Genomic DNA, 10,404 nt, shown 5'->3' on the forward strand with positions numbered 1-10,404 from the left:
GTGGGTGGGATTCAGAACTGGAGGTGCCAGTCTGGTTGAATGGTGGCTGTATCGTGATGATCTAGAAGAACAGGATGTGGGAGTGGTGGGGGTGGGTGGGTACTGGAGTCTGAGATTTCAGAGATGGCGCAATTCTGGGTGGTAACTAAACTCAAGGTGAGCTCATGAGAGATTGCAGTGGCACATGCCTGGAGACTCAAGTCCTCCAGAAGGAAGGGGTGACCCAAGCAGTGTGTTTATGCTGAAGGTGTAGTGAGGTCAGGAGTGAGAATGACAAGGAGGGGCTAAAGGAAATATCTAGTGTTTTGAAAGTGGAAACTGAATTCTGCAACCTTCCTTGCAAAACACACAATTAGAGAGAGAAAATACAGAACAGCTTCTGTCCCAGAGGACTGCAGAACGGTGGTGTCTCAGGGACAGCAGAGCTTCCTTCTATGCAAGGGGAGCAGAGCAGGGAACATTGAATAGGTTGAGAATAATAGAGAAATTTGTTTACCATCACATGGTGAATTCCAATGACAGCAAGATTAAGGAAGGAGAATAGCCGATTTGGGAGCAGGGTATGGAAGGAGATATTCTACATGACGATAGTGTCCAAGGATGACAGAGGGATTGCTGGAGTTCTGATGAAGTTTGGGTTCACACTAGTGCTCAGGCTTGGCCATTACCCCAAATGATGACCTTTGCTTTTCTTTGTCTTTCCATGGGCAAGAGTGAAGACCACTGGACTGCAAGACACTCTAGGACATGTATTTGTTTCCTCCCAAGGGAGTAATTGTCATGTAGTCTAAAAAGGCAACTCTCCTTCTAAAGAGTATTGAATTGAGGGTCAATCTAAAATTTTAATATCAATAATACTTTAAACAATAATCACGTCTTAATTTTTTGCCTTTACCTTACTTTATAGCTGAGGTCAGATACCAATGGACTCCTGTGAAAATGTTTCTTTGAAAAGTTGTTGTCCATTGTGATCTATCTATCTACATGATGGCATTTTTTTTTAAAAAAGGGCAGAAATCTTAACTTACAGTTTTTTTTTCTAAAAAGAAACATATAGTGATTTCAAAATAAGAAAGAAGAATTATGTCAGTTTGAATATAGAACTTACTTACTTGGTCTAAATTGAAAAACCAGCAAAGAACATTCTTTCTTGCTAAAGGATTAGGAAAGACTTAAAATAGTTATCAAAATTGTCAAGTCAGGAACATTTTTGTGCAATGTATAAAAGATTCATTAGCCTACTCACAATGATTTTGACATCGTCTTCTCTTTTTGTCATCAGACCTACTCCTATATTATCAGGTGAAAAGAAGTAAAAAAATTCTTTGGAGAAAAACTCAATTCTCTCACAATAGATAAGAGGTTACTCCCTGGAGAAACAGAGGTGAGAGTTCTAGACCCCAAGGCCACTTCTAGTTTGTTAAATTCTGACCCCTGGGGGTTGGTTTCTGCAAATGCATCTACTTAAATGCACAGGCACACATGTCCAGAAACTTTGGCCTTTAAAAAGAAACTTCATTGAAGTGTCGCAAGAAGATGGAGTCATTTATTCCCAATTTGAAGAGATAAATTGGCATTAAAAGGAGACTAACTGCAAAAGTGAACTCATTAAAAAAAAGGATTTTGTAATTTACTGGCAATTATAATAACCCAGAAAAGAATGCATTCTTTACAAAATCTTAAAAATGTTTCTTGTTAATTTTCTGCACCAAGACAAAAAGTGACTGGCAAATAACAGTACTTCCTTCACTAAAGATCAAATGTATGTGTGCAAATGTACTGATGTATTGTTACATGGCCCATTAACATGAGGGAGAAAGGTGGTGCCCTTGGCTCTGGAGAGACTGTATTGGTAATAGATAGTAAGGCAGAAATCTTCACTTATAGTTTATTTTAACTTGATTTTAGCTAAAAGGCCTCAAAGCAATAACTTATAGTTTATTTTAAAAAGCCAAGTAAGGTAAGAATAGGAATGAAAAAAGATTCAGTATATGGGACTAAGCCTGCAAGGAATTCAGTGTTTTTTCCTCATTTCTAGATGGTAAAACTTTAGGTTTGCAAAAGACTGAGAGTTAAATTGCTGCTAATGCTATGTCCCCAAAATAAAATGGAAAAAAAACCTGATTAGTTAAAATTACTGCAGCTCTTCAACATCAATGCAAAATGTACAAAACGCAGATCATGCGAAAGAGGGCCCTTGCCTGAGAGAATCTTCTAAAACTCCTCCAAGAGTGCTTTTTTCATTATTGCAAATAATAATTGACTGATAGAGCAATCCTGGCTACAGCATAGCATTGTTCCTAAGCAACGGCATTTAATGAAAAAGGTCTCATCTGTGTGACCAGAGTAGGAGGAGGGAGACTTTCTAATCTTAATAGAATTGTGACAAGTAGAAGCCCTTGAGTATTTCTAGTAGGAAATTTTCTGTTTTCGGATTTGACCTCAGGAGTTGAATGGACATGAGGGGTAAGTTAGAGATTCTGTTTTATTTTATTTTTCCAAATAGTTCACAAATTGTTCCGAACATGGTTATTAATAATTTAATAAAGTATCTTTCCTTCACTAATTTGAAATGTCATCTTTATCATGAACTGAATTTCCTTGCATATCTGAGTGCATTTCAGGACACTTTGTGTTTGCCTTTTTTCTGTGTGAATCCCATGGCATTTTTACTTAAAGTGACCTTACATTTTATTTTCATATCTGATAGAGTTAGTCATTTCTTATTTTGTTTTTCAGCTTATTACACATGTATTCTCATGCAAGTGTTTTGAATAGGAAACAACTACTCAAAATAACGATGATGATGATAACAATAACTTGTAAAGTGCCAGTCCATGTTCGTTCTTTTTATAATTTTTTAAAAATATTTATTTATTTATTTATGACAGAGTCTCATTCTGTTGCTCAGGCTAGCATGCTATGGCATTAGCCTAGCTCACAGCAACCTCAAACTCCTGGGTTCAAATGATACTCCTACTTCAGCCTCACAAGTACTGGGACTATAGGTGCCCCCTACAATACCCTGCCTACAATACCCTGCTAATTTTTCCATTTTTAGTAGAGACAATGTCTTGCTCTTGCTCAGGCTGGCCTCCGAACTCCTGAGCTCAAGGGATTCTCCCACCTCAGCCTCCCAGACTGCTAGGATTACAGGCCTGAGCCACCTCGCCTGGCCTCTGTTCTTTAAAATATTATTGATTAATTGAATCTCTGCTGTGTTGTAAACGCTTGTATTATCATTTCCATTAGGGACATCAGAACCTGAGAGAGTGAGGTACTTATTCCTTTATCTCCTCCGTAGTTCTTAGTTTAAATTCCAAGACAAGGGCTTGTCAAATTTCCACATGTCGCAGGTCACTAGACAGGTCCGGTTAGGTCATAGGTCACTATGAACTGGCTCATATTTAGCTATATTCAGTTGAGGCCATGGTGTATGAGAGCAAAGCATAGCTACATACTTACCCCACCATACTTGATATATTTGTTGCATCTCCCGAATTAGGTCCGGTGGACAGTGCGTTCCCTGTTTTCCTTAATGTCTGCTCTTAGAAAAGAACCTCATATCTACTTTGGGGTTCTGAATATGAGCAGCTACACTTCAACATGACTTTGTGGGGGCAGAATCAACTAGTGGGAGACACAGGTGAATGCATATGAAAAAATCAAAGAATTTTGCCATAATCCATGCAACCCCAAAATATTTAAAATGTTCACTAGGTTTGTTAGATAAACTTACCAGCAAGCATTTCCTAGTGGGCTTACCAAAGACCACACTTTCAGGTTTAAGAAGGAATGGGTACGATATCAGGGTAAGTTAATTGATGCATTAGAAGAAGATGAGAAAATATAATGGCATTGCTGGACACTGATGGCATTCACAGCCAGAGGATTAAGTCTTCATAACCACTTTTTTTGTTTGTTTGTTTTTTTTGAGACAGAGCCTCAAGCTATCCCCCTGGGTAGAGTGGCGTGGCTTCACAGCTCACAGCAACCTCCAACTCCTGGGCTCAAGCGAGTCTACTGCCTCAGCCTCCCAAGTAGCTGGGACCACAGGTGCCCACCACAACGCCCGGCTATTTTTTGGTTGCAGCCATCATTGTTGGCGTCATTGTTTGGCGAATCTGGGCTGGATTCGAACCCGCCACCTTAGGTGTATGTGGCTGGCGCCTTAGCCACTTGAGCCACAGGCGCCAAGCCATAACCACTTTCTATATGAGCAGATGTTTTCTGTGACTGCCACAGAGAAACCTTATGGTCTACCTGAAGAGAACACTTTATTATTTCTGTGGTGTAAAAAGGGAGCTGGAGTTTTGTGTTTATCTGTGAATGTCTCAAATATTTATGAATAACATTGATGGATTTTAAAGTATTGGTAGTATGTATTTTGGGGAGAGCAATCTAAAGAAAAATCCAACTGTTGAGGGAATCTAAAAACACCTGAGTTCCTTAAAATAATAAAGAATTACATAATTTTCCATCAGCATCTCTGGCTTACTTTTTCATGCTTCCTTTGTTTTTCTGGCTTTTCACTGTTCTCTCTTTTAAAGGATACAAATCTCCAGTGAGAAGAGATTTAAATGCTAGAGCATTATGAGGCTTGAATGTTGTTTTTACTGGGTCAGCAAATTGGAAGAAAGGATACAGAGCAGCCAGTGGAAGCCTTCATATTTGGATGATTGCTTGATATTTTCATTTTATTCAAATTCTTAGGAGCTGTTGGGAATATTAAACATGGAAACGAAGCTTTGGGGATTCATTAATAAATACCGATGCTGATGGATGACACTCTGTCTTGTATTGAAGTTACTTGTGCCCTCTAGTCCCTCTTTAGACTAAGATCCTTGGGAGTTGTACCTAAGTCATCTTATTGACCCCCAGAGCACTTCATATAAAATTAATATAATAATCATTGTGCCAGTCTCGGCACCTGTACATAGCCCAGTGGTTAGGGTGCTAACCACATACACCGGGGCTGGGAGGTTCGAACCTGGCCTGGGCCTGCTAAACAACAATGACAACAACAACAACACAACAACAACAAACATCCAGGTGATAAGGCAGGTGCCTGTAGTCCCAGCTACTCGGGAGGCTGATGCAAGAGAATTGCTTAAGCCCAAGAGTTTGAGGTTGCTGTGAGCTGTGATGCCATGACACCCTACCAAGGGCAACATAGTGAGACTCTGTCTCAACAACAACAACAAAATCATTGTGCCAAAGTGAAATTTAATATAAAGACAAAAATTTCACTATGTTAAAAACTAGGATTCTATCAGCATAGAAATGTGAAAAAAGCACAAATAAAGCATAATCTGGGGGAAAACTGTATCTTCATGTAGACAAGCTCTTATTGCATTAAAATAGTATTTAATTATTCTATTACTCATTACTGAGCTTTTCTAGATAGAGGGATGTCTCAGCCAGAGCTTTCTAGATGAGCTTTAGAGACGATCTAGTATATAGTGTAAACTGAGGGCGGGCTACCATCTAATATGCTAGTTAGAAGAAAGAAAAACTGGGCCAGGAGCAGTGTGGCTCAGACCTGTAATCCTAGCACTCTGGGAGGCAGAGACAGAAGGAGTGCTTCAACTCAGGAGTTCAAAATGAGCCTGAGCAAGAGTAAGACCTTGTCTCTACTAAAAATAGAAAATGCTAGCTGAGTATGGTGGTGCATGCCTGTAGTTCCAGCTGCTTGGGAGGCTGAGGCAAAAGGCTTTCATGAACCCAAGCGTTTGAGGTTGCTATGAGCTATGACTCCAAGTAGCACCCTACCCAGGGTGACAAGAGTGAGATTTTGTGTCAAAAAACAAAAACAAAAACAAAAACAAAAAACAAAAGGAGAAAAGCGGATAGAACACCAATTAAAAAGTCACGTCTGTTTTTTATACCCCCACTCTTCCTCCTTTCCATCTTCTAGGAGACCTGTTCTCCCCCAGGAAAAGTTACCCTTTTTTTTTTGAGACAGTCTGACACTGTAACCCTGCATAGAGTGACATGGCGTCATACGTCACAGCAACCTGGGCTTAAGCAATCCTCTTGCCTTAGCCTCTCCAGCAGCTGGGACTATAGGCGTGCACTACCGTGCCCAGCTAGCTATTTTCTATTTTTAGCAGAGATAGGGACTCACTTTCTCTCAGGCTGACCTCAAGCAATCCACTCACCTTGTCCTTCCAGGGTGCTGGGATTATAAACATGAGCCACCACACCTGGCCAGGAAAAGTTATTTAAAAATAACTTTCTTTTGGTTTTATTATCATAAAAAGTCCACTGTTGTCCTGTTTTTCCATATGTACAAGGAAAAGTTACTTTTGCAGCCCTTTTTCTCACACCATCCAATCATTGGTTTCAGATTTTTAGAAGGCTGTGTGGTATTCTAAAGTCTGCTGATACTATAGTGCCAAAGGCATCAGGCTAAGAGAAGTTAATACCTTCAAATTAAGTACCTGGGGAAGAAGAAAAGGACTATCTGGGTCTGGCAACGTTGTAGAGTAATAATTAAATTATACCATTTTTGGAAAAGATGCTATTGATATTGAGCATTACTTTCCTTTTGTGTATGAGCTCATTCACCACACAGAAGCCCATGAAATTGACAGAATTGTGTGACTACTTTGTTTTAGAAATAACAATAGGGAGAGGGGAAAGCAGAGAGAAATGAACTCATTTGTACAACATCATTTTGTCTTAAATTAATATGTGAGAGAGGCAGTGCCTGTGGCTCAAGGCGTAGGGCGCCAGCCCCATATACCAGAGGTGGCAGGTTCAAACTCAGCCTCGGCCCAAAACTGGAAAAAAAAAATTAATATGTGAGAAGCAATATTCACAGTAAGGAACAGAGTCTGAGATGAGACCAAGAGAGCAGAGGTAGACTATATTAGCACTAAACTCTTTGTTTTAGGGAAAAAAAAAAAGAAATCCTCAGAAAAATAGGAAATAGTAATTACTGTATTAATCTTTTCTCCTCAAGGGCAATTAATCTTTGTCTAAAATCCAACATGAGGTTTTAGGAAAGATTGTGTTGATCCAAGGAAGTGTCAAAATTAGAATGGTTTAGTGAAGAAGTGACGGATTCTCCTTTTCTTAAGGTCCTAAAAAGTAAAAACATTTTCATCTAATGTTATTACATAGGGGTTATAGCTCAAAGCAAGATGGATAAATCAACTTAAATTCTTGGTGACTCCCCTGATCTTCAAATTCAGTGATAATAGCATCGATATGTCCTGGAATTGCCTCGGCTTACTTTTTTTTAATAGGAAAGTTTTATTAAGATGTAATTCACATACCATACAATTCACCCATTTAAAGTATAAAAGTGTACAGCTTTAGTATATTCCAGAGTTGTGTAATCATTGCAATCAATTTAAGAACATTGCATCACCCCCAAAACAAACCCATAGGCTTTAACAGCCACTCCTCATTTCCTGTCAATCACCCCCAAGCCCAGGCCTGGGCAACCACTAATCTACTTCTTATCTTTGTAGATCAGAGGAGTGGGGAACCTTTTCATGTTGGGAGGTCACATTAATTTAGTGTCAACCAAATAAGGAACACAATTAGATATACATCCAAGGAACTCCAATTAGATATACTTAAAAATGTACATTATTTTATAAAAATCTAACTACCATGTACTTAATAACTTCAAAAATGAAAACTATTTATTAATTTTACAATTAACTAACCTTTTACTGACTTCATTGTGTCTGCTTTTTGTTGGAGAGCATTTGAAGATTTGGTTGCAGAATGGAGATCCACAGTTTCAACTGATCCTTTGCATGGATACCAGTTATTTGTGACCTTAAGGGTGTCTTGATTTGGGTTAGGTAGGAGAAGGTAGATTCATAGCAATAAATGGTTGAAAAGCAAGAAAGCATTTTTCAGGCATGTTGCTTAAGGCGTAAGTATTCTACTGGATTTTTTCATATTTCAATTGGATCTTTCTTAGCATCAAACAATGACTTTAAAAGGTTATCTATTGAGAGCTCAATCAATTCCATCTGTAGTTCTTGGTGATATCAACTAGATGAGGCCAAAATGCTAATTTGAGTGTGATGTCATGAATCTCAAAGTCAGTGAACCTTTCATTGTATTCTTCAATTAATAAGTCTAAAACACCTGCCTATTTTTCAAATGATGCATATATGTTATCATGACCTTTGCTAACTGGGGAAAATATTCAAATAAAATTTCTTTTTGAAGAATTTTTTTTTGAGACAGTCTCACTATGTTGCCCTTGAGCTTAAGCAATTCTCTTGCCTCAGCCTCCCAAGTAGCTGTAACTACAGGTGCCCACCACAACGCCCAACTATTTTTTGTTGCAGTTGTCGTTGTTTAGTTGGCCTGGTCTGGGTTCAAACACTCCAGCCTCGGTGTATGTGGCTGATGCTGTAACCGCTGTGCATGGGTGCTGAGCCATGAAGAAATATTTTTTAAAAAGGATAGCTTTTATTGAAATGCTTCATTTTTTGCCTCATACCATATATAGACTTAGTTTACCTTGCAATGAAATATTCAAATTGTTTTGATTTGACATGATATCACACAGAAATGCTGCATTCCTATAGAAATGTTTTCAATGACTCACACTGCTGATTTTCTTTTTCATAAAATTTAACTATCTGTTCTTGCAGAGAAAAAATTTTGACTAACACCTGTCTCTGCCATAGCCAATGCATTTTAGAAGGATATAGCAATACCTCATCGTTCAACTTTAGCACGTTATGAAACTGATGATGCCGTATTGTGTTTGTATGACTATAGTTAATGATACTTATAATCTATTACAAGGTGTCACTTAAAATAATAGCTTTAGCACAGAGATCTTGCTAGTGAAAGATACAATGAAAAATGAGAGCATCTAGATCTGTTAATACTTTTCTTTTATCTGCACAATAAACCTTTCATGTTTTCCTGTCCTGGAAGGTGCTCCCTCTGTACATACATCTCTAAATTTACCAAATTCAGTCCAACTTTGTGATGTTTCTCTTGCAAGTTGTTGAAGATTATCTTTTTCCCATGAGTAACTCTTCATAGCAGAGAAAATCCTCTGTTATGACCCAAATGAGGTATTAATAGAAAACCTACATCAAGTCCATAGATAGTGATTCATCCAAAGCTGTCACTTGATCATAAATGTGAATATTTATTTCTGGACTTTCAGCTCTAGTCCTTTGATCTGTATGTTTATCCTTATTCCAGTGCCATGTAATCTTGATTACAACTTTTAAAATAAGTTTTAGAATCAGGAAGTTTGAATCTTCCACTTTGTTCTTTGTTGAAGATATTTTAGTTGTTCTAAATCACTTGCATTTCTACACTAGGATCAGCTTGCCACTTTCATTAATTAATTCAGCTCAGATTTTTATGGAGATTATGTTGAATCTGCAAATCAGTTTGGAGAGTATTGCTACCTCAACACTGTTAAGTTTCTGATCCATCATCATGAATATCTTTGCACTTATTTAGGTCTTCTTTAACATTTTCCAACAGTGTTTTGTAGTTTGCAGAGTATAAGTTTTGCACTTCTTTGGTTAAATTTATTCCCAATATTTTATTTTTTTAAATGGAATTTTCTTTATTTCATTTTCAGATTATTCATCTCAAGTGTACAAAAGTACAATTGGTTTCTTGTTATTTGATTTACTTTTGCTCTAGTTAAAGCAAAAGTAAACAGCTAGTTACAAGAACTATTGTTTCTTCTAAATAGATTGTGCTAATGAAATATAACATAGGATAAACAGTGGCTTTGATTTGTCCTTAGAAGTAAAATATCTCATTAAAAAGCACCTGCATAATATAAAAGGCATTTAAACGTATCATATCCATCCCATAGATGGTTTTTGATGCTTAAGTGCCTCAAAAGATGCGAATAGTATTATCTATTTCCATATAGACTTAATGTTCTCCAACAATAGTTGGAGAATTTAAATACTGGCATTCTATTTCTCTTTTTTCATGTCTCAACTCATGTGTCAGTTCCCCAGAAGGTCTTTCCTGACTCAACTATGTATGGTTATCCTCTTGTGTTTACTTGGTAACACATCACCTATTTCTTTTATCGTACTTATTGCAATCCACAACTATCTTGTTTATCTCTGTTTCTTCCACAGAGTGTAAGTCTGTGAGAACAGGGGCTTTCCCTACATTTTTTCCCTGCAGAATCCCCAGTGACTGGCACATAGTTACTCAGAAAAATTTTTAGTGTACAAATGAATAGATGGATTTCCCAACTACAAAAACATAACACAGGAAATTACTAAACATGGCAAAGTAATACACAAATAACACTGACATCACACTTGTCTCTGCCTTTGATGTAGAGACTTATATCAAGGTTTATAAGCTTCCCAAAAGATGTTTTGCAGTTTTATCTGGAGAAGTCAAATTTGTTAATAAAAAAAAAAA

The sequence above is a fragment of the Otolemur garnettii genome, unplaced genomic scaffold (genome assembly GCF_000181295.1).
Source record: "Otolemur garnettii isolate 467f Iridium unplaced genomic scaffold, OtoGar3 scaffold00005, whole genome shotgun sequence".
Lineage (NCBI taxonomy): Eukaryota > Metazoa > Chordata > Mammalia > Primates > Galagidae > Otolemur > Otolemur garnettii.